At 43.3% G+C, this 26,958-nt stretch overlaps 1 protein-coding gene and 1 long non-coding RNA gene across 5 annotated transcripts in view; one reads left to right on the top strand and one right to left on the bottom strand.

Moving 5' to 3' along the window:
* Positions 1–1,754: 1,754 nt before the first annotated feature.
* LOC134149271 (uncharacterized) lies at positions 1,755–21,095 on the bottom strand. Of its 4 annotated transcripts, none has more exons than XR_009960391.1 (4): positions 20,756–21,095; positions 20,549–20,642; positions 13,133–13,281; positions 1,755–2,638 (listed from the first exon to the last, which is right to left on the bottom strand). It is a non-coding gene; the product is annotated as an uncharacterized LOC134149271 (long non-coding RNA). The 4 variants fall into 4 exon arrangements; XR_009960393.1 differs by lacking the exon at positions 13,133–13,281 and adding an exon at positions 9,428–9,547; XR_009960394.1 differs by lacking the exons at positions 1,755–2,638; positions 13,133–13,281 and adding exons at positions 15,906–16,220; positions 16,844–16,969.
* Positions 21,096–22,049: 954 nt separating this feature from the next.
* TAOK1 (TAO kinase 1) overlaps positions 22,050–26,958 on the top strand; it is a 69,240-nt gene continuing 64,331 nt past the window's right edge. Inside the window, exon 1 of the mRNA XM_062592780.1 lies at positions 22,050–22,187. The gene's annotated coding sequence lies outside the window, so the exon portion shown is untranslated. The remainder of the gene's footprint in view (positions 22,188–26,958) is intronic.

The raw sequence follows: 26,958 nt of genomic DNA, 5'->3' as shown, positions 1-26,958 counted from the left end.
AAGGGGGGGGGGGAGATGGAGCAAATCCTGCTTTTGCCACAGACGAGCGGATCGGCCAAGCGCTGCGGCGCCGCGGGCGAGGCCCCCCCGGGCGCGCAGAAGCTCACTGAACGGCGCTGAGCAGGGCCGCGCAGACGGGGATTCGGTGGCGAAGGCGAAACAACAGCAGTGCGAGTGACTGCGTCCCCAGCAGCGAAAACTCCGGAGCAGCAGCAGCTCTTCCGGAAAGAAGCAAGAGTCCAACTACAGGAACAAGCTTGAAGGAGCTGGAGCTTTCTGCTTTGCTCTAGGGCTCCCCCCGCAGACTGCGGAACCGCAGCGCGAGGCGCAGAGCAGAGACCCTCGGCTCGGCTCGGCTCGGCTCGGCTCGGCCCGGCCCGGCCCGGCCCGGCGCAGCGGCCCCCCCGCAGCCCCAAGCCACGGCGGCGCGGCGCGGGTCCCGGCCGAGCTTGCTCCCTGCCCCGGGCATCCGCGTCCCTGCTCGGAGGCGCACGGCGTGGCACCCGGTGAGAAGAGAGTAGAAAATGGGCCCCGGCAAACGCGTTTTGCCCGTGTGGGGGCGAAGCGCTGGAGATCTTGATTAACGCTTAACAAAACAATCAGCCAGTTTGTTGAAAAGCAAGGGAGTGGAGTGGGAAACGACCTGGAATTTGTCAAAATTCCTCACGGGTTTCATACCATTATAAACAGCTGATACTTCCCATTTGAACACAGTCAGTGGTGGTTGGCAGCTCCATGATTTGAACTCCTGCCTCTGCTCTGAGCATGCTCCAGCGGCAGGAAGAAACGGCGAGCGACGTTTCCCCCCAAGACTGTCTTCCCTTCCCAACCGTTCAATCTTTAACACCATGGCAGGGTGCAAACAGACCCTCCCTTTTGCCCCCAAAATTCTTCCCAGATACTAGCCAGCATGGAGGCAAAGGCTCTGATTTGAATGCAGAGCAACGAGGAAGAGAAACAGCAGTTAATTAGAAGGGTAGGAAAAGGACAGAGGGAGAGGGATGGAGACCTGAGACTGACAGGTATAGGCTGGAGACAGAGGGAGAGTCCTGCTAAGACTTATTCACTACTCCAGTTTGATTAATTACCTCCAAATATTCACACTGTGCACTGCCACGCTTAGGGAGGTAGAATGACAAAAGAAAATGTGATCATATAATTAAAGACTGTCATAACTAATACGAACAAAAGGAATAAATGGGCTGCATAGACTGTATTAAAAATAGTATTTCCTAGCTTCTCAAGGCTTGTGCTTGCAGCTTTACTACTTTATTACAATACTAAAAAAAAAAAGGGGGGGGGGGGTCCAGAAAGCCCTATCAGACTTTGGCTCAAACTTCTTTTGGGCATTGTATTATAGAAGACAGAGTCCCTGCCTGAAGATTTTACAGTTCCCAAGTTTTATTTCAACAGAACATAGCTGAAAGTTTGTGCCTCGAGCACAGCTTCCCACCTCAAGTCCACCCTCTATTTTACTATGTAGGAGGTAAAACTTTTTCTATCAGAAGTCCAACTCCAACATTAGATTTGGGGTGCCTGAAATATCATGATTTTTGTGCCAAACTGACTGTACAGATTCCATTTCTTTCAATACAATGCAATTTAAAATGTAGTAAAACGATCTAAGCAAGGAACTGTGAACTTCAGGCTTTACCATACTCTCACAAATAACAGTCCTTTCAAATACTGACTCATAAAGTGACCTCACAGTTAGGAAACAAGTCTTAAAACGAGGAGTCAGATTTTAATCACAGTTAACATTTTATTGGTAGCTTGGAAGAATTTAGTCTTAAGAATTAGCTCAAAGAAATAAACTTCAAAAGACTCTGAAGAAAGAAGCCTTAATTATGAACAAATCCTCTCTATGCACAACTATATTAGAAATGTAAATAAAGAAAACCTACTGCTCTCCCTATGTGAAAGAAAAAGCAACTATTTTGTTTGAGAACTGTGGTGGTATCAGTATTACAGACACATGCAGAGCCCCAAAATATCTTAAAAAAATCCAAGATAATACTGAGGCTTGTGGTCCATCAAGTGAAGCATAGGCTCCCGCAAACTGGTGAGGTGGCTAACTGCCCCCAGGTCTGCCAGGCGGGTCAGCTGCGCAGAGGCAGTGCCAGCACACTGCAAGTTCCAACATGCAATGCTGCATCTTGGGTCCAGATGTCTACGACCCTGCTGGGATCTGTAGTTTGCAGCTGACACTTCATAACAAGGACAGTTGCAGTTTGTTCACCATTTGGACATTTCATGCTCTCCTTTCAAGTTGTCCTTGTTAAGAGGCACATCAGGTTCTCTCCCATCATTAGCACGATGTTGCACCAAGCAGACAAGATATGAATATTCAGCAGTTGTTAGGGTTATCATCTCCACAGCTGTTGAAAAGGGAAACTGGAGACTTCATGCTTCCTCATCTGCAGTGGTTTTCTTCCTTGTTGCTCTTTGAGTTTGGCAAGTCGGCAGTGCGTCATACAAAGGAAAGAGGTTATTTTTCTTGGAATTCCAAAACCACTGCCAAGTATCCCCACATCCTGGCACAGAAGTTGGGCAGAGCCAGCATAATTTCTAGCTCAGTAACTCAGAATCTTGTAAGTCTTTGAAGTATATGACTTTTCAGAAAACTTGCCATTAAAAACTGCAAAATGAAGACAGCAAGGAATGAATCAACTGCTACAGGAATCACAGGAAAGTTCTCCAGAGAGTCTGAGACTGACTTAAGTTTTGAATTCATGTTGAAGTGCAGTTAAATTTGGAAGCCATTCCAGTGATTTTCTAAGAACAACTAATTTGCTTCCAAAATTTCTTCTCTTTTTGAAGAGAAAGAAATTTAGTTTCCAATAAATTCTTTAGGTTAAGTTAAAACTCTGAAACTACAGAATTAATCTATCTGTAAAATAAGAAAAGCTGGCTTTGTAAGATCTCTTGCATCTGTCTCCTGCTTAAGTCTCAAAATTTGGAAACATCAAAATTGCCATAGCTCTAGATATTGGGAAGAGCTCTTATACAAGAGATGTGTGGCATTGATTTTCTTTTTTTTTTTCTTTTTTTTTTTCCAAAATGTTTTCATTTACGGTAAGTATTCAGACTTGCAAAATGCTTTGCATTCCAGAAAGCCCAACATGCAAAGCACTCGATCAGATGCTTAATTTCAGGTATGTTCATAACCATACTAATCAAAAACTTCCAGTATTTGGCCCCTGAAGTCAAATATATTTCAGTACAATGAAGCCAGAATTTACCAATCTACTTGATACTAAAAAGTTGGAAATGTGGAAGACTTGCAACTCAGAGGGAGAAACAGTTCAGTCAGGACAGATCACAAGGGTGACAGCACTCCTTTCAGTCTTCTGCTTGAACAGGGCACAAATACCCTCGATGAGCTGAGTATACTGTCGTTTGGAATTAGGTTCAGGTAAGGTGGAGTCTCTCGTTGAGCTCCATTTCTGTACTTTGCTATGTACATTATTTATAGCTACAAAGAAGGTCTCTTTAAAAAATTCCCTCTCTAGAGACAGTTGGGTAGTAGACTTTGGCTTAGAGATTTCAAAAGAAGGCAAAGAAAAAAAAACTCCTAACTGAATTGTAGGAGTGGATATTCTGGACATTATTTTTCCTATCACTAACAGCTTAAGCATTTCCACCTAATAGCACATCTGAATTAGTTCCCCCCCCCATTGAAAACTTAATTTTCAAAAGCCATAAATACATTATGTTAATCCTTCATTCACTCTCCAGAAAAGTAAGGCAGTCCGGTACCAAAAATAACCATAGGGCATAGTTTTGTGAGATAGCAAAACTGATGTAACAGCTAGCTACTCCCAAAATGGAAGGTCATTTCTCCCTTCTGCCCGCTTGCCTCTTGCCCTGCCCTTGCATCAGCACAGTTGGTTCTCTGACCGCAGGTGAGGCAGTCTGAGAAATCAAACTAAAAGACCATTCTTCAGATTTAAAGAGTGCACATTTTCCCCCTAGTTAAGCTGCCTGAACTGACAGAGTTCTTTTTCTCCTCACTGAGGAGCCAGACAAATATTAATACCTTTAAGAATGGGCTGAACTACAGCAGCTCAGGAGTTGCATTGTACAGCCAACCATGCTGCAGAGATGAACCTCTCCTGCGAACCAGGCACTGGTGACACAGCTGAGGGTTGCAGCCGCTTCAGCCATCTCATTTCATTTTGCTCATATTTGAGAGTCAATCCCCTCAAGTGCCTGAAGAGGGACGGTGCGACCACAGTAGGGCTCTAATCAGTGGGACTTCCTTCTGGTGGCTACATTCATTGTTTAATAGGACACAATCTGAGGAACCTCTCCTGTTGTCAATACAGGTGTGAATAACATCATCTGCCTAAATCAGCATGAAAAATTGTTTACTAGAGTGCAATAATGTAAACTAGAGGCAGCTTTTGAGAAGCAGCACAGGCGACAGGCTAGCAGGTCAGCCTCTGCCAACTCTCAATTACTTCTCTGGGATTTCAAAAAATCCTGGCTCCAGGATTTCAGACTGTTATGGATCCCCTCCTACTGCCCTAGGATCACCACAGGGACCACAGAGAAATCAGCAGAAACACTTTGTAAGGTGCTTAAAAAAAAAAAAAAGAGAGAGAGAGAGAGAGAGAGAACTGCCCTTCTGCCAGCTGGTTGCTCTGCTAGGACCCAAGTGCACACACAGTCTAGCCTGACTTATGTGCAGGACTGTGGCAGTCACTGCTTGCAGTGGACTTTGACCTCTGGAAGACAAATGAGAAAAAGCTCAATCCACAAATCCCAAGCACTTTTTATCGTGTTATACAACAGAACAGTCACAAGGTCGCTAGTCGCTTCCATTTCATTCCAATTGCATTTGGATACCAAGCACCTACTATTTTGAAATAGAGACTTTTCTTTTTAATGTATTGGGTATGTATGTACATATGTATCTGGCACATAGGGGCTTAAATACCTGTCTCTGCACTCTGAGTCTCCAACCTAAAATGCCTGGTACTGGCAGAATACTGACTCTCTAAGGGTTATTGAGTTAGTTTTACCATTGCTATTTCACTATGTTATAAAGGACAATGATAAATAAAACATGGTGGATTGAAAAAAAACTCGTTTCATTCACCATTCACTTCAGAGGAAGCAAATCAAGAAGTCCACAGGGAAGGCATTACAAAATGTATGATCTAGAGATAACAGTTTGAGAACTTTTGTTCAGCTTATCTCAAAACATAAGAACACAGGAACGTCAAAGCAAAAAGCAAAATGACAAATTAAAAACAGATAAACAACCACCTTTTAATGCTTTGCATAAAACACAGAGAATTCATTGCATGCAACTTTCTGAAGAATAAGACATTATTAGTATTCCTAAAGGATTTGGCTAAAAGTAGATGTTAACATCTAAAATAGAGGTTTTAGAAGGGTTATCTAGCACAAGTCAGCTTCTAACTCTTTAGATTCTACAAGAGATTTCTGCTAGGTATCCAGCATCTGCAGAACTCAAATAGAAGTGAGGGACAGTACCTGCTGGTAATAAAACCTCTGAAGAACTCAAACTGAGTATTAATAAGACAACTGATGGATCTAGCTAGACAGAGAGGGAAACAGGAGGCAGCAGAGACCAATACTGAATGGCCAAGCAGTGGTCACTGTGCAGTAAATATCTGTAATATCTTCCACTGGGGGAGGGGTTTATTACACCCTCAGCTTAACAGATCCATACTCCATTTCTGAAATTCAGGTATTTTTGTATATATCAACTAAGTAACAACACCGTAGAAGGCACTGTTAAAAGCTGACTCACATCTTTTACACTACTTCCTTATCTTGGAACAGGGTCCACAGTGCCAGACTTGCTCTCCCATACAGTTTCCTTTTTTTTCCACCGCTTACCTACCCATGAGGACTGGATTAGAGGACAAAGGCTATTGTACACAGCAAAGGGTTTATAGAACAGTTATTCCAGCACAGCTCCCCAGCTGGAAATGCAGTTTAAATTGGCAAAGAACTTGCTAAACCATCTCCCTAAAAGACAAAATATACCAGCAGAATAAATAATCTCTATGTCTTTGCTTTTGTGTGTGCCATTATTGCTGCTGGGTTAAGGCTGGGATTTTTACATTTTAACCTGCAGAACGATGCTGGCAAAACTAGTAGTTCCTTGACCAAAAAGACAAGATGCGCCAGGAAAAACAAAAAATGAATAGCTTGTTTTGTTTTCTTAAGAAACTGCTTCTTTCTCTAACTCATCCAAACTGGAGGATGAATGAGCCATGAGTACTGGCTCTGTTAAAAAAGCAAAGGGAGACTGTCCAGAAGTCACCTCTGGGGTGGAGAATAGCATCTGAATAGCAGTACACAGCAACTCTACAAAAGCGTTTACTACATGCATGGGAGAAGAATTTTATGTCTTAATGAAACTATAGCACAAGCAAAATTTAAAGACATAACATAAATTATACATCTGGAATTGAACCAGAATCCTAGGTATAAGACCCTGTTCTACTGGAAAGTAGCCTAGGACTTCACAGGACAAGTGCAATTAATAATATTCATTCTTAATTATCATCTTTAGACTGCAGAAGACCTTATCTCTGCCCCAGGAAAGGATATGAGTCAATCCTTGACTAACTGGCTCTGATTCACTGAGAAACTAATATACATAAAATCAATCTTAAGATAAAAAATGCTCAGGTTTGCTTCTCTGACAATTTATCTAATGGCTGCTAAGACTGGAGTAATAGGAGAGAGATGAGAGAGAATAGCAGTACATTGCTATGGAAACTAGAATTTTCAAAATATATACCTTTGCAGAACTGAGACAGCAGATCTAAAATCATCCATACTGTTTTCAATATTACTGCCTTTGCCACAAGATCCAGCCAGGCTGACCAGCCAGGCATGGGCAGAAAGCTTTGCATGCACAGACATCAGCTTGCAATGATACAAGCTATTCCAAGGCTCATGGTCCTTATCCCATGAGTATCTGAGCAGAAACCTCTGCATCTGTTCTGTTATCTGTACAATTTTACGGGCTCCTCCTTCCATGTAGCCAGCCTGGCCAGGCCAAACCCATAATCACTTGAGGGGGAGAGTCCCATTACACTGATAATCCCAAATATTTGCAGAGTCCCTTTTTTGTTTGTTTGTTAAGCGCACTGAGACAACAGAATATATAAGGCAAACCTCCTTTGTCAAGTTCTGATTCCCTTTCTCACACGAGGAAATTCTTTACTCCACAGTTGCCTCCACTGAAGTTACCATTCAGAGTATTAGTCCTTTACTCTCCACCAGATCCATTTTGGAAAGACAGTTGGTAACCCCCCACTCGCATCTAAGCAAAAAAGTCGCTCATTTGAGCTGCACGCATACCTCCACACCCCACCTACCCAGCACCATCTCACTGATTGCTACTGTAAACAACCCTAGGCTACAGAAATGCTGACTCACTGTGCCAGGACTATGGAAAACATTTAGACTTACTAAAGAAGTGAAGCCGGGCATGTTTCCTGCCCCTCCTCCTAATCTGTGAGCCCCTCGCCACCACAAGCTAGCGAAGGACCCTGCTTCCTGAGAGAAGGAAAGGAGTAATGTGCTTCATTCCTAAAGATAGCCCAGATTCCTCTGAAATCCCATTTGCTAGCTAGTAATTGCACAGAGAAGAAAACCCCCAGTGCTTACATATCATAAGGCTACAGGTGTTAAGAGATTAACAGCTCCTGGGTAAACTCTCTGGCCTAACACAACACTGTTCCCTTCACTGCATTTCCTGGGACATAGGCGAGTTTATTTAAATTGCCTCTCTGTCCTGTGGGAGGCTAAGCAGTACCGATACCCCTCCCTGAACTGGGGAGTTAGCTCTGATTCCTGCCATCAGCATAGCTGAGTCAGTGCAGACAGGCAAAATCACTATTTGCTTTGGGAGGGTCTGCCCACAGTCGAAACACCGGGTGCAAATTATGGTTTACTGGGGGCATGCCTGCACAAGGAGGGAGACAGACCTGTGCTTCCACTGAACTGCAGGGACAACAGAGCGCAGTGCAGGGAGACCTGAGCTATTTAGATGGGAGCCAGTCTGAGTATATTCTACCCAAGTTCTTACACTGCTGTGGCTAGCTAATCAGGCCTGGATTTTATTCAGCTGGCAAGCTGAATGCCCACCATCTCAACTGGGAGATGACCTTTTGTTTGTACGAGGCAGAGCATTTAGGGAAATAGCAAAGTTTTATACCCACTCTTCATGTGGCCAAAGACTCCAGACAGCCAAGCATCAAAGAACCTTCATGCCTTTATGGGATGGGCAGGGTGCTGAATTGCCTCCTCCGGCCAATACCTATGCAGTTCATTTCCAATACCTATGCAGCTCATTTGCAAAGAAGCAGAGGCTGATGAGCCTCTGATGAGTGGAGTGATGAGTTCACTGCCTTTATATGCATATGCTGTATCTGCATTTCGTATATTAGCCCCATCTCATGAAGCCTGGGAGAGGACCATCAGAACTACAATGATTATGCAAAAATCAGGCTGCCAAGTGAAGCATTCATACATGGCAGAGAAAGCCATTTTACCCTGATTTATGGGGACTTCTTTAATGCCTGGAAGGGTGGTGCACACCGGATACAGTATGGTATACTGCAAATTATAGTCAAGGCCAGTAACTATGTGACATGCTTTTCTGCTGTTTCTGGCTTACTAGCAAATGAAATGGGCTCTGAAACTATCCTTCACCATGTCCATACTACATACACTCTATAGGCAAAACAGGCCTTCCTGGGCTATTGTAACACACTGATGAGAATATCTCTGGGGGGTGTGTGTGGGGGGGGAATGTTTCTCTTCACAGGATTGTGGAAAATTTTAACTAGTTTAAAGAGAAACCAGTTTGAACTGATCAGGTGTGCAGCAAGAAAATAAAGACTGCTTTCTCCAGGCCTTCTGCTCAATGTTAACTAACTGCTTAGCAGACCTGTTTGTATTCAAGAACTCAGTTACATTTGTGGAGGCTCCTGTATATCCCTGTTGCCAAGGTAAACCGGCTGGACACACAACTCATTAAGAACTGTACTGAGTTCATTTTGCCTGGAACCAATTCTAACTATATTCTGCAATAAACTTACCCCTGTAGCTTCAGAATGGTCTGGAGACATACAACTAGGAATGCAGAACTTCCTTTTTGGTTTGTAACTTACTTTCAGTTTGGTTTAGCTATGCATCAAACCAAACCCTTAGCAAGCTGATGTTGCCTGGAACTCTCTCCACACTTCTCCGTCTGGAGATGTATTTGGCTGAAGGAAGTCTCCCTCTTTCAAGCCAACAGAAACTATTTTGTATCGGTCTGAAATGGAGATGATCCTACAAAATTATTCCACAGTAGTTTAAAGAAACAGTAATTGCAGTACTTTTGCCCTGTTCATTGTGCTTACTCAAAGCAAGCTTGAGTTCCTACCTGTCCTTCATCTCAGATAACTGCACTGTTACCATGAAGATGGTTCAGCAAGAAGGCAAGATCAGATCATAAATGCAGAACAGCTGCTTAAGCAGAACCTGAGGAAGAGCAGCAATAATACTGTGGAAAGAAAAGCATCGTAAGAATTTACAGATAGCCTTTCTGAGACACATGCTCATTGTTGTCATTCAGTCTCATTTCTTTCAAACTTCCTGGTAGCAACATCAGCAAGTACATTTTGTCACATCTGACTGACTACAGGACACTGTCCTAGTCGGGCAGTAATGACCTGGCCTCAATTTTTTTACAATTTTGTCACCATAAAATCACTAGGCATGAAACCTGCAGCATAAAGGAAATTCTAGCTAGCAGACTGCTGCAGTACACTTCCCTAAGCAACACAGGGGATTGCTGGCACTGTAAACCTCTCATAACCTACATTAGATTCCCATAACATCTCAGATCAGGCACTTAACTTCAAAACTTGGCTGAGACTTTTCTCCACGACCAGACTTAGTATACACAACAGAGACTAAAACTCTGAGGATCATGGTGAGCAGCTTTGCTCCTTTGGTAAAAGGGAATGTTTTGCAACAGACAGATCACCTATATAAAAACAGACTTTCTTTGGCCTGAGAACAAATAGTGAAATTCCCCTAGAACTAAGGACCATCCAAATTTCTCCATATATAAGTTGTACTGCAAAAAATCAACTCTGAATGGCTACAACAAAACACACTTGACATTACCACTGCTATACCCTCTGCTCTGCTACTGGACAGAGGTGATGTCATGGACTAACGTGTTCACCCTCTAGAAATGAGGGGCAAGGAATGCTCCCATTGGCCTGCTTGCAAGTCCAGTAACACATCCTGACACCAGTCACAATGAGACAGTAGAAGTGGGGAGTGTACTGCCTCTTAAATATCGTGGAAATAAAGCCCCGGGAGTAGAATTCTCTGTTCAAGCACACTGTCTTAGTTAACACCCGAAGGTCTGCCTGGACCTTCCACTCTTAGTCCTTCTCTCTTTTGGTACCTCCTTGGTCTGACTCTCCCACCACTTAGCCCCTCTTTTTCTTCAACACTGCTTCACTAATTAAACTGCAGATCTTCCTCCTTTGTTTACCTAGTTTTAGTCACACTGAACAGTGATAAGAGTGCTCTCCCTCTGATGTCACCACTACCTTTAAGAAAGAAGCTGACCTGCAAGCTATTTTTAGCCATGTTGTAAAGTTGTGGAGCTATTTTGATCATATCTCTGTGCTGTAAGCTGCAGGATGCTGACAGGCTTTATGTTTGCCTAGGGCAACAGGGGCTTTAACTGTGAAAGAGAATGGCTTATGACTTTGCACTAAGGCTTTTCTGCCCTTGCTATGGCATAAGGCTCTTTACACCAAGATTTGATTTCTAATCATTTCAGAAATGAGCAATATATCTCCCTGAATACTACTGTGATCTAAGACTCTATAGGGCCTCTGTATTGTCTTCTCCTGTGCATTGTTTATAGGTCTGCAAGAGCTGCTATTTATACTGAGAATACCCTCACTCCCATTTGCCTCGCTAGCCAAGAGGTAATAGGTGCAATTACGTGTTCACAAAGGCACTGGATGAGATTTCATCCATCTTCCTTTGCACCATGCAAGTTCTGCAAAAGATCAATAAACATTAGCTGAGAAGTTAGGTGCCTGTAACTCTGTGGAGGTAAAAGGGGAGGAATCATTCGTGTAGCAACACGTTGTTTTGAATGCAGATTAATGCCTGGGAGCTCTGGGGTACCAGTGCATCAGGCAGAAGGTGGCTGGTCCAGACAGCTGTTTTCTCTGGAGTGCCAAGGGTTGGTTGCCAAGTTTGCTGGGGCTGTGTGCAGCAGGTGCAAAGCATGGGCAGAGTAGAAACCAAAGCAACTTAGGTTAAACAGAATTAAAAACATAGATCAAAAAAAAAAAAAAAAAACAAACTCAAAAAAACCCCACACCTTGAAGGACAGGAAGTGTGAGGTAAATGAAAGGAGAGGGAAGAAAATACTGAGACTGCTGGGTATAAGACAGAAGGATGGATAAATCAGAGGTATAAAGGAGGAACAAGACAGTAACTGTATACACTGCATTTTAAACAGGTATCAGCCATCTCCCTCCACCCCCAGAGACCTCTTGGGACTACTGCTGACTTCAGCCATAGTATATATTTTCCTGAGATACTTCAGATAGGTGCATGACTCCTAAAACTACTATCCTGTTTGAGGCAAGTCCCTCATGCAGTATGTGGAAGCAGTATTTCATTAACTCAGACTTCCAAATCTGTCTCACATTTTTTCCCTTCCAACATCCTTCTAGAGGTTCTTTAAGAATTCTCACACTACATCTTACTTTTAAGGTGAGCCACTCACTCTAAGTGATGCAACAACCACCTGCTTTCATGAGACATCACAACTCACATATCTTCTTCCTAGAAGGATCACCATCTGCTAACAGGATGGACTGTCCCAGGCAAACACCAGTAACCTGTTGCAAACTAAGATTTGATTTTTTTTTTTCCTCCAAACACTGTCAGTGTTCTATGTTACATATACTGCAATCTTCCTGTTAGTGAAACTAGTTGACTATTAACAAATATTATTATATGTAGACTAAAACTAGTTTAGTAAGAATTTAGCTTTTTGGTCAATAAGTGGAAGTGGGCTGGACAGAATGGTACTGTTTAAATTATTATTTTAACAGGACAGAATGGAACTGCTGAAGTTCAGTTCAGACATGGACATACTTCCAGTAGCAGTGCATCAAGGCCTGTTGGATCAAAAACTTCAGTGAAGTGTTTTGTGTTTCAGCTTCTCCTGCAGCTATGCACAAGGGTAGCATTAACCATTACATAGTGAAAACACTTTCATAAGATGAAATAACATAGCAACATGTTGCATTCTTTCCCTGCTGAACTTCAACAGCCTCGCTTTGGGACAGTGCATATGCAGGATAACAAAAGCAGCATGACAAGAAGCTCTAACAGAACAGACGGAATGGATGACCTGTCAGCTCCTGCATGGTGTACCCATGTTCCTCCTGGCAGAGCTTTGCCAGGGTAGTGTTACTAGTTTATCTTTCACTACCCATCTAGATCCTTACACTTCACCCCATTTTCCACACGGTTTATATTACTATTAGAACACTACTGAAACCATCACTTACCTCCAACAATTATCCGACGAAGACATCCTATTATCATCTCCACAATGTAGATGTTTTACTAGTAAATACAATAAAAACGCATTTTAAAATATACCTGCACCTGCTCTATTCTCTGGAATGGAAACACCAGACATACAGTAAGAAATCACAGGCAGCTCACCCCACAGACATAGTCAGAGGTCATCCACCAATTGTGCAGATTCAGACAACTGCGTGTAATATGCTTCAACTGACAACTGCAATTGTTTCAAGTCTCCTCTAGGGAGTGCAGTCGTAAAGGAAGAAATAAAATCTGCAGCACAAATACCAGCTGGTAATCTGTGACTCAGGATATTCAGGCAGTCTGCCTATTTCCAACTGAACACAGAAAGCAGCAATAGGATCTGAGCTTGGTGTAAGAACAGGATGCTACTAGAAGACTAGGTATGTTTTAATATGTGAAAGATCTTCTAAGATACCAAAATCCAGATGTAAATCTAGTGCTAGAACTTCTAACACTGAAGCAATCAGTTAAATCAACACACCTGTGGGTGGATGCAGTACAAACAGCGTCACTATGTGCCTTCTGTCTCTCCTTGGCTGGTATATCATGCTGCATGCCATCAGATCATCCAGGGAAGATCCCCTTATATACAGTATGCTCAGTCTCAAAATGTCATTTAGACCTTGACATCTGTGCAAAGAACAGCAAAGAGGCACTCACTTCTAGAACTAGATGTATTTTGTATGCACATGCACATCTCCGCACTAGAAACTAGGCAGAGCCATCAACTTATTTCACTCTGGGATCCTGAAACACCTAAACATATAGTTATAGCATCTAGCTCATCCTAGTGGTAGGGAATCTCAGATAAAAAGGCATAACGTTGCATATTTCCCTCTTACAAATCCGATGTATGCCTTGACTGTAAATTCACTAAGCCTTCCTGAAAGAAGCACCAGAACATGAAATGAAACCTTTTAGAACAGGATCTTTGCTGAGAAAGTGCATGAGTCCAATCTTAAGGAAAAAAAAAAAAAAAAAAGGATGCAGAAATAATACTATCGCCTGCCTCAAGTGAAAGATAAGTCTTGCAAGATAACAGTCTGGATAGGAAGAGCAGGTTTGCAGCAGGACCATATTACGTTTAGGCAAGCACTAGGGCTTATCCCAGAGCATAGCAGAGGACACAGCCATTTCTGTAAAGTTCTTTACTATTTTATCACAAAGTAGCTATGCTGCATTTCCTAAGTGGATGACCCCCTTAGTGCTGCCAGAACAGCGCTGGGAGTGGGGTATATTTCTGTCCTACCATACCATGGACACTCTACCATTGCAAGCAAATACTATATAAGAGGTTGCTGTCATGTTAATTTGAGGGTTGCAAGGCAATCTATTGAAGCAGAGATTTTTAGGAACTTTCCTGCTTTCTCACAAGGTGCCAGCCTGTGGGATCCTTGCTGGAATCAGTGGGGAGCAAGAGCTTTGAGGACAGTGGGACTGGGAAGCCAGGAGGCAATGACTATTGCTGCTTACTGATGAAGCTGCCAGGCTGGCACAGAGGCTTTGCCACATATAGAAATCATTTATAGCAAAACTGGAGCAGACACTCACATATCCTAAGTACAAAAACAGGACTAACAGCCAAGGATTTTCACTTCCAGACTGGTGTTCATTTCTCTTCAAGTGACAGCAGATACCTGCAGGAAAACGTCAGCCTTTTGCTTTTAGAAACTGAAAGTTCCCTCTGTAACAGGCAAGGAAAGGATTGCTTCTGCTGTATCTGGTGAATGTTACCAGAAGTGGAGTTTGTAACCAAGATACCAGTAACTGGCTTTGTCTAGACTGAGAAGCTTTGCTAGTATCTGTTGAGCACAGCAGCCCATGGGAAGGTGGTAGAGATGCCAAGCACAAGCTGTGTGTTTACTCAGAAAGCAACAGCAGAAAGAGAACTATCTGATTTCTAACTCTTTTTACCTCATCACCACACTACATATGAAAACTACACATGTAAGGTACCACAAGTTAATTCAATCACCCTCTCTCATTACAGTGTGTCCCCCCCCCTTTTCCCCCCCCTCACCTGTTTCCTTCAACCAGCATGCCAGAAACCTATCTACAGGCATTGTGGAAAAACAAAAACCAAAACATACACACATTATCTTCTTCCAAAACTTAAAAGCACTGCTAAATAAAAAGGAACCATCAGCTGTTTCTTGCCCTTGCAAATAAAGGAGTATCTCCTCCCTAACCTGTTCCACCTACTCAGTTTTCCCATCAGCATTGATTTCTACTGCTGTCTTACAGGAGCTTTTGAATAGAGGCACAGGCAAGGCAGACATAGCATGAAGAGTGCCTCATGAATCTATGAGAATTTTTATGGTACTCTCTGGTGTGGGTACATCCAGTTTCTAGGGGGAAATGTTTATGATGTATGCATTATTACAGTCTCAGAACTTCCATTTCCATCTCCTTAGGATTCCCACACTGGATTACAACCTACCTACCTTCACATAAGAGATGCTGAAGCTTTCAATGAGGTCACACCAGACACTGACAAGCACTGATGGGTGAGTCATGCTGCAGTAGCCAGAGATACTAGCAACAGATTTGTTAATCTGTATGCAGTCTAACTCTTTTTCAGGTCTAGAATATTATTTCAACATGAATACAACTTCTCAGACTGATAACTGCAGAATTGTTGAGAAGCAAGCCCATATTTTCAGAACTTTTACAGACTACAGTGAGATTCAGTTCCTGAGAATATGTTTACAGCAACATAAAATTTGTTGTTTTCTTGTAAAATGGAAGATCAAAATCCAGCCTGGGTCAGTGGGTGGAGCTATTCATTGCAGTTCACTGGAAAATCCAGCCACACTAATCAGGAATCTGAGAGGTTTCATTGAAAAACTTCAAGGCTTAGGTTTGAGCTAAGACATCTAACTATAACCTGCTGCACAATCACTTGCAGGTACAAACTCCTTTCTGCTGGCTCTGCTACAGTGGTGGCAATGGACCAGCTGAGACAAGGGCAACATCCTCAACTGCCACAGCAAAATTCAGAGAAGCTTGTCCACAACAACTTTGGAAGTACAGCAGGAGGGACACAGAAAACTATGGAACAAATGAGATATGGAGACTAACAAGTGCATTAAGGTACCAAACTAAACTACCAGGCAAACAGAAAACGAACCACAAGAAAGTATAAAGGCAAAGCAAATTTAAAACAGATTCTGTAGAAAGAGAAGAAAGAAAGAGAGTGCTGTTGCAGTCTCAATGCTACAATGAGAAACTAAGCTTTAAGTCAAGCAGAGAAATGATTTTTAACACTTTTATTCAGAAGATGGCAACTGTCAGCAGGACAACTAATGCAAAGTATCCCCTTACAGATGAAGAAAACCACCTGGAGACTGCATTAGCTATAGAAGGCTTCTTCCCAGTTTCACGTTGTTAGTCATTTTTCACCATTCTCTGTCAACAGCTTATTCTCATCCTTCCATCTCTCCATCCATGCAAGGTCTGGAACCAAGACAAAGGCCTTTCCTGTGCTGCTTCCATCCTTCAGTGATTCTTTAAGGTCAAGGCCTCCATAGTAATGACCCTTGCTGTCCATCCCAGCTATTTAGCACCAACTGTAGAGTAAAACCCTCTTCAGTCCTGCTAGTTAGGAAATCTTAGATATCTGAACACATCCTCCTTATACTCAGCTGTCATGCCCCGAAACAACAATATTTTTTATTTTTATTTTTTTTGCCCAGAACATTTTGGTTGAACTGCTAAAAGTGAGTCAAGAATACTGTTAGCTATGACTTTAAGAGACACTCCAATGCCCCACTAATCTCTAATATCTGGGCTGATCTATCCAAACATAATGCATCTTCTTGGGTTGTATCAATCACAATATATTGCACTGACATTTTAGAAGTACCTCCTAGCATAAATGTGCTAAACAGTAAATTTATAGACAGGTGCATGATACAGAGGATAAGCATAAACATACCAAGAGTAGAGGTGGCTCTCAAACTAAGATGCAGACCTCCACCCTGTATTTGGTAAAAAGACAAGGACACAACTGCCAACAGTGCCTGAACATCAGCAGCAGCTAGCTAAAATAAATGAAAAGTGCACTTAACTCACGGCAATTCTCACTTCTCACTGTGGGGCACTGAACAGAACAGGCCAGTGACCAAACTCATTGCCATTTGGGCAAATCCTCCTGTTTTGCAATTAAACTTCCAGAAAAATTGTCACCCACCTTTTGCTTTACCCCAGAGGAAAGGTTTGATCATACATTCTGATTTGCATGGCAGATCTGTGCAGGTCCATAAAGGACAGCAGAGTTCCTCTCAGAGAGCAGCTTGCAGGATCAACCAAAGAATCACTTCAGGTACAGGTTCAGGTGGCATGTATGTCATAAGTGCACAAAAAAACACCTGAGAAACAGCTTCATCAGCTTATGGTTATTCCTTTATAGAGAAAAGTAGAGCAAATGCCTGGGGTATCCCTGAGGGACACAATTTTCCTCTGAAAGTGATCAGAGGAAATACACATCTGGCAAGAAAATATTTTTTTTTCAAGTCTTGAGAATATTGCCCTCTCAGAAAAGACAAACCTACTCAGAGTCCCTTGGTAACCTGTTTGACACAGCTGCAAATGACCTATAGCATTTATTTGTAATTACACAGAATGGCAGTTACTGAAGAAGAAAAAGCTGTTGAGTCACCCACCACAAGCTACTTCTTCACTTCTGTCTGTCTGCCTAGAGGGTAGAGTGGGACAGTTGATCAGAAAGCTGAGATTCAGTTTATGCCTCTGACGCCAATTTCCCACATAACTCTTGGTAAGTGCTTCCTTTTCTTGTGCCTCTGTTTCCCCATTTCTTAATGAACAACACCACTCCATTGACTCATGTGAAATTCATAACTGTACAGTAAAGAACAATTTGCTATCTAACAAAAGGCAACAGAGAAGATTGAAGTACTATTATTGTCATACAGTACAGAAGTGGTTACATAACAAGGTCAGTATTGCTTCATTTTTGTCATTACCACATAACATATTGTCAAAGGGATGCTGTCTGACATGGTAGCTTCATCTCAGTCGATGTGCTAAACTGTTTACTTTGTTGATACCAAACATTACAACAATCTAGAAGACTAACCTCACTCATTTTGACCAATCTTTCTCTAGAACATGTTTCTCCTGTATAACTGTGTAACCCATAGTAATGGCCTAAACTATACTAGAAGAATGACAGCAGGTTTCATGGGATAATAAAAGCAAAACAATTCCCAACTTGTGCATTTTACAACTAGCCAAACACTAAAATGCACACATGCTTATCCTCTTTGCTAACAGAAACTTTGCTAGTTTCTAAATCTGTACATAATATACACAAAAACACATTCTAAAAATCTCAAAGCCATCCAAGAATTTAAAAAAGAACTTGTCTAATCATACATTCTGCTTGATTGATAATGAACTTAAAACAAAAGCAGAAGCAACTGCAGTTCATAATTGCTATTATAATAACCACGATTCGTAGGTTCAAGTTCTAGATTTATTCTAGATTTTACATTTATTTGCTTAAAAAAAAAAAAGTCAGACCAAAGCAACATGTGGACTGAAGGCTAAGGAAAGGACATATGCGACTACAGTAGCTGAAACTCTGCCATAATCACAATCTTATCTTTCTTATCTACTGGAAGTATTTATATAGCGACGATTACTGCACTATGCCCCATCACTCTTCTGAGTGAGTTCTGAACCAGCACCTTAGTGCTGTTGTAAGAAGTTTATACTGCTAGAGGTGTTATCATTCTGCTGAGACAAAGCCAAGCTCCTCATCACTTAAAGTCATTAAAAAAAAAAAAAAAAAAAACAAAACAAAAAAAAAAAAACCACAACTATGACACTTCTAAAGAAGTAGGGGTGCTAACCCCAATGTCCTGGCCAAATTCCCAGCTTGGGTAATTACAATGTGCTTTGAATAAATTCTTGCCACAGTTTCCGTTGGACATAGTATTGTTCTCTACTTCCTCTCCTACAATATTATGCAGTGCTGATGCACGCTCTTAAAGGTCCTGTCTACACTGGGCTGTTGTATGGGTCCACCCAAGGACCAGCTCCACGATAAAATGGCAGGAACAACGTGTTGAAACCTGTTTTGCCTGTCAGCTAAACCGCTAGGCATTTTGTAATTTTTATTTACTGATGTTCTAGCACCTCCTTCAGATGGAATTAACCTTGGGTATAGCTACCTGATGGAAGAATTAGTGGAAATCCCAGCTGCAGACATGTATGAATTTAAGTTCTTTAAGCAAGTTAAGTTTGCGTCAGTAAATTAGCAAACTAAACTAAACCAATTTAACTTTCTAGATGCCTGCTATGATTTGCTGGAAAAGAAGCAAAGAGCACACCTGAAACAGTAAAGGGCTAGGAAAAAAAAATGCTAAATGTCTCTTTATTTGGTTTAGCTGATGACAATACACTTTTTTTTCTTTTAAATAATGCTTGTTCCACAAGAATCTGTGGACTTTTTTTCTAAACTCATGGGCCAGAGATGATACTGTGTATTTCTGAAGTAGCCACTGATAATTCTTACCGAATGCAGATCTAGTATTTTAAATAAACTACTTGATGGTTAATGGTGACGCATTATTCAGGTGTTTCCATCAGCCTCCTTCAGAGGCTCTATGGATTCCTACCTTGGACCATGACTGCATTACATAGATAAAAAAGATAAAGAACAGAGGCCGAGACACTCGGCTGATATTTGCTGGGTTATCTCCATGGACCTCACTAACTGAATCTTTTAGCCTCACCATCTATGAACTTTTAAGGCAACAAGTCCAGAGAAAGAAATATAAGACCAAGATTCAGAACCATCTTATTCTGAATCCTACATTATGCAGCCATGGGCAGATCATTCTCTTTTACTGTTTCATTTAGTTCCCTCAGCTGTAAAGGCAAGTGATAACCACTAATTTGACAAGACTGGTACAAGAACAAATTTATATCTGTTGAGAATGATCTATAAATATAATTCTAGATTCATGTTAAATACCACCGTTCTAACATTTGCAAATACAAATATTTACCTTTTCTAGTATGTTCTTAATTTCCCCCAAGCATGCCTTCAAATCCATATTGTTTTACAAGACAGAATGTGTAGTTTGAGGAAGTGGATGGTTTTATTTTTGTGCCATTACAGAAATGCCTTTTAACTTGTCAAGTGATATGCTACAAATATCTTTGGCAGATGAATGAAACCAAGTTTCCTGTCGTAGCTGCCAACTTCAAGGTTGAGATAATCAGATAAACCTTTAGTTTGCCTCTCCCAATACTTACAACAACATATGCTTGAAGTGATTCACATTTGTCTTACTTTTCCTATTGGAATTTCAAAAGGCAAAGTATCAGACCATCATGTGACAAGTTTACAAAACACTAGATGTGGTCCACAACTACTTACAGTCAACCTCTGTTCTCAGCTTTCTGCATTTTCTCTCATCCCATATTAAATAATTCCCATAGTTCTACTTGTTTAAAAGTAAACATAAAGTTTTGATAGATAGCATGCAACATCATCCTCCATGGCTGCTAGATACAAAGCCTTCTTATGGTACAAAATACCTATGGGTTTATAGGAAAACAGGAAGGAAGTTTTGGTTGCTTGCTGTATTTTAGCAGGTTGGGTTTACAGAACTGCAGTATTTCATACTGAGGGCAACTTGAAACTTCTTATATTTGCAGCATATTTTATAAACTGCGAATATTGTCATTCCATACATAATCCAGAATTTTTAAGTGGAAACAATTCCTACAAACATACCTTTTAAAACTCAGTGTTTTATGTAATATTAATTTATTATCAGAATGTTTGTATAAATTGTTATTTTGATGACTCTTTGCCCCCATACTTCTGAAAGGGAAAACTATGAACACAAGGGATACTGACCTCAGTGATTTCCTCTGTTCAGAGAGCACAATGCAGTTAAACACCATTACAAGAAGACCTGGATTCTTTAGAATTCCTCCAGTTGTAATCTATTCTAAAACCAAACAAGTAAATACGTGACTATAAGATGTGATAATGAATCCCCACATGAAGCCAACTGTTCTCTCTAGTTCATAGATGGAGATACCAAAGCACACAACAACCTACCAAGTTCAAAGCCCACCACTGGGAGCTGAGACTAGAGCTCAGGAGACCATGCGTTCAGTCCACAGATTTTTCCTCTTCTGGCCACAGACCAGATACAGTTAGGCCAGGCACGCTGAAACACACTGATTAAGTCAGGCCAGTAGCACAACAGAGTTAGTACACGTAAACACCGTCCACCTCCTGGGACCATCTCGGTAGCTGAGCTGCCCCCAGCAAGTAAAGCAGCCTTTACTCCGCTCAGCTGCACATCCTCACCCCTCGGAGTCCTGCCCCAAACCGCTCTCCTCTGGCACACCTGCCCCCAGCTCCCACCTGTTCCTCCCCTGCCCTCATTCTTCACCTTCTCACCCGTGCCCAGCTCCATCTTTCCCGCTCCCAGGCCCTCCTCTCTCTCCAGAGCCCCCCCCATCGCCCCTCACAGCCCTCTCCTCTTCCCCTCGCTCCCAACCGCCCCCTTACTGCTGCCTGCTGCCCCCCATCTGCCCCTCATGCCACCCCCCGGCCCCAACCGCCCCCTCTGCTCCTCATGCCCCCCCCTGCCTGTCCCACCTCAGCTGCCCCCTTGCTACTGCCTCCACACCCAGCCGCCCCCCGGCCCCTCCGAGTGCCCCCCGCAGCCCAGCCGCCCCCCGGCCCCTCCTTTCCTCTGCAACTGCCGCCCCCCGCCCAACCGTCTCCTCAGCTGCCCCCCTACCCCCCAGCTAAACTTCCCCTCCCGCCTCCCTCTCACAGCGCCGCCGCCGCCCGCGCGCGCGCGCGCCCGCCCGGCCCAACCGCCGCCCCGCCCCCCGCCCGGCTGCGCTGGCCCCGCCCCGGCCCCCGCCCCTCCTCTGCTCCCCCCACCCCCCTCGCCGCCCCCGCCCCTCCCGCCGCCCGGTTGCGGGGGGGGAGGAGGAGGAGGAGGAGGAGGAGGAGGAGGGCGGTGGCGAAGTCTCGCGAGAGGGGCGGGCGGGGGCCGCTGGCTGCGGGCAGCGCGGAGCGGCGGCGGAGCAGCCGGAGCCCGGGCGGCGCTGAGGGGAGGCGGCAGGCAGCCATCCCGGCGCGGCGCGGCGCGGCGCGGCCGAGGCACCCGCTCCGCCGCGGCAGGCACGGCCGGCGCCGCCCGCCCTCCCGCACGCCGTGCCCCCGCGGCGCGGCGCGGCCTGGCCGCGGCTCGCCGAGCGGGGCCCAGGCGGCGGCGGCGGCCGTGGTGCTGGTGCTGGTGGCGGCGGCGGCGGCCCGGCGCTCCGCCGCGCCTGCCCTGCCATCTTAGGTGCCGTGCCCCGCCGCCTTTGTGCCCGCCGCGCCCGGGCACCCGGCGGGGCCGGGCCCGCCGCCCCTCCGGGGGCGCCTCCCCCCGCGGGGCCGCCGCCCCTTGCCCCGCTCCTCCTCCTCCCCCTCCTCCTCCTCCGCGGGGGGCCGACCGGCGCTCCCAGCCCGGCTGCGGCGGAGGGTAAGGCGGGCGCGGCGGCGGCGGCGGCGGGGGGCTCGGCCGGGGCGCGGCGGCGGCGGCGGCGGCGGGGGCGCCCCGCGGGGTGGGGGCGGCCGGGGCTGGCGCCTCCCCCGCCGCCGCCGCGCGGTGCTGCAGTGCCGCAGGAGCCCCGGCGGCGGGCGGCAATGGCGCTTCCCGCGGAGGGGCGGCCGGGGCGCCCCGCCGCTGTCAGAGGCCTAGGGCCGGGCCGGGCCCGGCGCGGCGGCGGCTGCCCGCACCCCCCGCGGCTGCGCGGGTGGCCCCGGTGGGTTCCGCTCCGATAGCGTCACCCCGCGCTCACCCTCCTCCTCCGCGTGCCCTCGCGTACCGTGGCGATCCGTGGTTTTTTTTCCCCCCTTTTATTAATTTTCCAGAGCTCCCCCCCCACCCCCCGCCATCTCTCGCTCCTCCCCAAGTGGTGAGTTTTCAGTGTAAATACCATTTTGTTCAGCGCTGGTGTGGGATTTGGAGGAAAGTGACCTATTTTAAAGGCCTTTTATTGCCTCCCTTCGGATGGGCATGTGTCTGCTGGTCCCGTTAGCCAAATAGCGTTTCCCAGCCGTTTCGGTTTGTCAGATTAAAATACCGTGTTGAGGGTAGATTTCCGCAACTTGGCGTGCGGGTATGTGCTTAGAAATACCGTTCAGCTTGCTTTGCTGCAAGCATCTTTGGAGTATTAGAGTTCACCTTTATCACTGTGAAAACAAAAATAAATATGAGAGAGAGATACCAAGGTGCCTGTGGCATGCAGTTGTGCCATTGTGTTGGGTGCGGTACAAGAAATGGGGAAAAGAAAAGTGAGGATGAAAATGGTTGTTGTCAAGTGTAGATCTTTAAATATCTTAGCAAAAATGACTGCATAGTGCTGGCCTAGAGAACCTTTCTTCTATTTTTTTTTTAATAAAAATACAAGACACTTAATATTTATCATGTTTGTCTCTCCTGCTTATCATGGTATGGACTGTTTGATTAGGTGGCATTTTAGTGGCAGAGTTGGTTAAATAACAGTTGCGTTAACTAGTTGAACAAATTGTGTCCTTCACCTTTGATTATTACATTTTGAGAGCTTTTACAGCAGTGTGTCTGTGCATGCCAAGGGCAGATTAACAAGATGTTACCTAAAGCTTTGAATGTTATTGATTCCTTACTATTAATGCTATTTATAGTGCATGTGACATGGTTCTTGTTTTATGTATTTGCATAAAGGTTATCAGCTTGGAATGCTTCAAATGAAATGTTCCCTAAATACCATTCCTAATGGTATATATCTTGTGGAATGCTTGTAGTTCAGATCTTCAGTGTTTGGAAGATAACTTTACTATATAGCACATCATAATGGTGAAAATAGTGTGGAAAAATGATATACTTTGACGGTGATAAGAGGTTTGTTTTCCTATTTCAGGGTTACAGAATAAAAACTTCTATTGCAATAAGTATGCTTTTAAATATGTTTTTCTGAAACTAGTTTGATTCTGAATTTTCATTTTTGTTTTCCTTGTTCATATAGAATGTGTCATAGTTTTTATTACTTATGCCCAAGGACAAACCTAATCAACGATTGGTTTGAGCCTTCATATTAGATTCTTCACAACATTGGCCTAGTTCTGACTGGTATGTTTGCCATTTTTAGGTCTCCTCTTCCTTCTATCTGTTGACTCAAATACATTGATAAACTTGAACCTTAATTTGTCCTTTGAACTTGAATGTTTTTCTTCTGTGTTAAGAGCATCTTGGTGAAGAGAAAGTGATTCTGGAAGAAGAGTTTAAATTAAATTTAATCTTGTTCAAAACTACTTGAAGTAAAAACTCCTTAGACGGTTTCATTTTTAAAAAAACTAATCTAAAATTAAATGCTGCTTGTAGAGGACCAGATATTGGAGTTAAAACGAAGTGCAGATAAGGTGACTTAGGCCTCAAATTATACTACTGTTAAAAGTTACCTATCACATGCCCTTCCATTAAATTCTATTATAAGCTAAGCTGGAGCATTTAAAATGCTTGCTTCCTTCTAAATAATATTTCCATTTGTGCAGCTTTCATCTTTGCCTATCCATTATAATTCATTAGCTTTTGTCACTTGAATAACATTTTTAATGGGTGGTAAGACAGCCTATTTTTTGGACTCTGAGATATATTAGAGACACAAATATACTAATAATTACATCTTCAGATGTATCCTACTACTGAATTTCCTGTAATGAGGATGTTTTGCAGAGAACAATAGATACGGCAAAGAATTCAGAGATTTGTTTTAAAGATGTTGTGGGTAGCCAACTCTACAGTAATTAGTTCCACTTTTGACAAAATCTGTGTATTCTGAACAAGAACATTACATTGCTTCCAGGTGCTTAGTCCTGAGGTGCTATTTTTCTTTCAGATAGATTGATCTGTCAAAGAGAGACTGGATGGACTGCTGTTCTATCTTTTCTGTCTCTCCTGTAAGGATATACTTCTGATCTATCTTAATATGAGATTACAGTCATTTGAAAAATACTCCTTTTATAAGTATATTGAGCGATATAGATGCTTCATCAAAGCAGAAGAGTTGATCCAGGTCTTCTATAATGCCAAAGTGGTAGAGATGCTATGATAAATATCACTTGTCCTCTTCCATTCCCAATATATTTTTGGGGAACGTCTGCATAATTGTGAAGATGCTTGCTTAGAATTGTTCAGATTGAAACTGCTTAAACAGCACGTATGTTGTTACATTGAAGTGCACACCAGAAACTAAAGTTCTTTCTTTGGCTATTAGTATACAAGCAGTGACCCAGGCCTCTTCTGGGTTGTGGTGGTTGCGGTTGGCCATTGTATGCTTCCTGTTCGAGCATGCTCTGCAGTGTGAAGGTTTTTCTTTGTATTTTCTTACATGAACCTGGACAAAGGGGAGAGCTCAACTTCAATGCTAGACTAGAATCCTATCTGTATTAGAAAACTATCCTATGTCTGCTAGTGTCTTTATCACTTTGGGATTTTAAAAAGATGCAAATCAACCCTAAACAGTTATGGGTAACTAATATATCCTCCTTCAGTCAACCATATCTGAGACAAGCTTACCTGTAGAGATACAGAGAGGAATGGTTTAATACTTGTCATAGCTGATGGCTATCCTTTCTTCTATAACTCTTGAATGTGTCTTACTTTTCTCTATAAACCGCTCATTCTTGACTGACATGATGCAGGGTGAATCCCAGGTCTGTGCAATTTTCTGCTCTTTGGTGAGTTCCGGATAGACTAAAAGTACCTGTGGTCAAATAAATTTTGATGTTCAGCTGTGTAGTCCCATCCTCCACCTCCTTCTCCATGTATGCCATTCCAGTAACTCTGGTCCTTGTCTGAACCTGCACTGAGCCACTGCAGCCACATAGCAGAAGGCTAACCCAAGAAAAAATCTGAATAGTTTTGTGCCAGCTTGGTGAGCTGAAATGGCTCAATGCAGTGTTAAATGAGTGCTAGAGACAACTCAAGGGACTGGGCTGAACCATCATAGCCAGCAATTAGATTGGTTTATGTATGCTGCCATGGAACTACGGCCTGATCAGAGAGAAACATTTGGAGACAGAGATGGTTAGTGGCATTTCAAATTTATAGTAGCTGGGTTTGGAGATTCTTTACTGTTTAACAGGCTGGGGAGATACTCAGCATACATTGATTTCTGTAGGGAGAGCAGACAGGAAAAAAAAACAATGAATAAAGGGTCAGAAACCCACTAATCTGCTCATGTGAAGTTTCAGAGGGAACTAAGCTGTGCAGAAGTACAAAGCAAAGAGTCCTTCCTGTGAAAATGGGATTTAAGGTATGAAAACTTGAATTTAGAGGTGACAGTGTCTAAGGTGAAAAAAATGTACAGAACAGGAGAGAAGGATAAAGAGCTGTTTAAAGCACAGTTGGCTTTTAGATACTATATTGCTTCCTCCTAATCTAAGTGCTCATTTATAATATGAAAGATGGAGGAAAAAATGCTTTCTGGAGGTCTTTAGGAACACAGTGGATATCAGGCAGCACAATGGAGGCTTCAAGGATATGTTTTAAAGCAATTTTTTAAACAAATGTTTGATGATCACTAGATGACAGTACTTGTTTGTTACCAAAGGATAACCTTTGAGAACTTCCAATACTTTTCTAGAAATTATTTCATTGGACACTCTTGACAATGTTGAGGGGGAAAGGGAAACCTCCTGAATCTTCTTGATTTCTTTGCCAGAAGAAAAGGCAGGGTAGCCATTGTAAACATTATGTGAATTTGCCAAAGCAGTAGTAAGTTTTGTCTAAACAGAAAAGTTGCCCCAGTTTAATCAGTACGTGCTAAGCCCAGATCCCTGAAGGTAGTTAAGCACCTACATTCCTCCTTGGATTTGGTCCTTTGGCTATATGTGCTCTAGTTCATGGAGTTTTTGTAGCTTAGAGGTAATATTTTTCCTTCTATTAGGGGTATTGTCAAGATAGTCCAGCAGCTGTCTGTAGGAACTGTGATGATGGCTTCTTAATGTGAGTGCACAGTAGCAGATAGTTTTGTTTGTCATATCGCTTGGCTAGAAACAGTTTTGTTTTTTTCTCTAGGGATCTGTTAACTGGGTGACAGCATGGGATCTGTGTGTTGAATATTGTCATCAGAATGGAAAGGACCAGAAATGTTTTGTTTTAGGGGAATCTTAGATTTTGAGGAAAGAAGCAAAAATCGCAGAACTTTAAAGCTGCAGGCTCTGCAGTTTTCTGGGCCTGTGATCTTCTACTGACCTTTGTCGTAGTCCTG

The sequence above is a fragment of the Rhea pennata genome, chromosome 20 (assembly GCF_028389875.1).
Source record: "Rhea pennata isolate bPtePen1 chromosome 20, bPtePen1.pri, whole genome shotgun sequence".
Lineage (NCBI taxonomy): Eukaryota > Metazoa > Chordata > Aves > Rheiformes > Rheidae > Rhea > Rhea pennata.
Note: the sequence above shows the minus strand (reverse complement) of the source record. Positions and strands in the feature narration are given on the sequence as shown.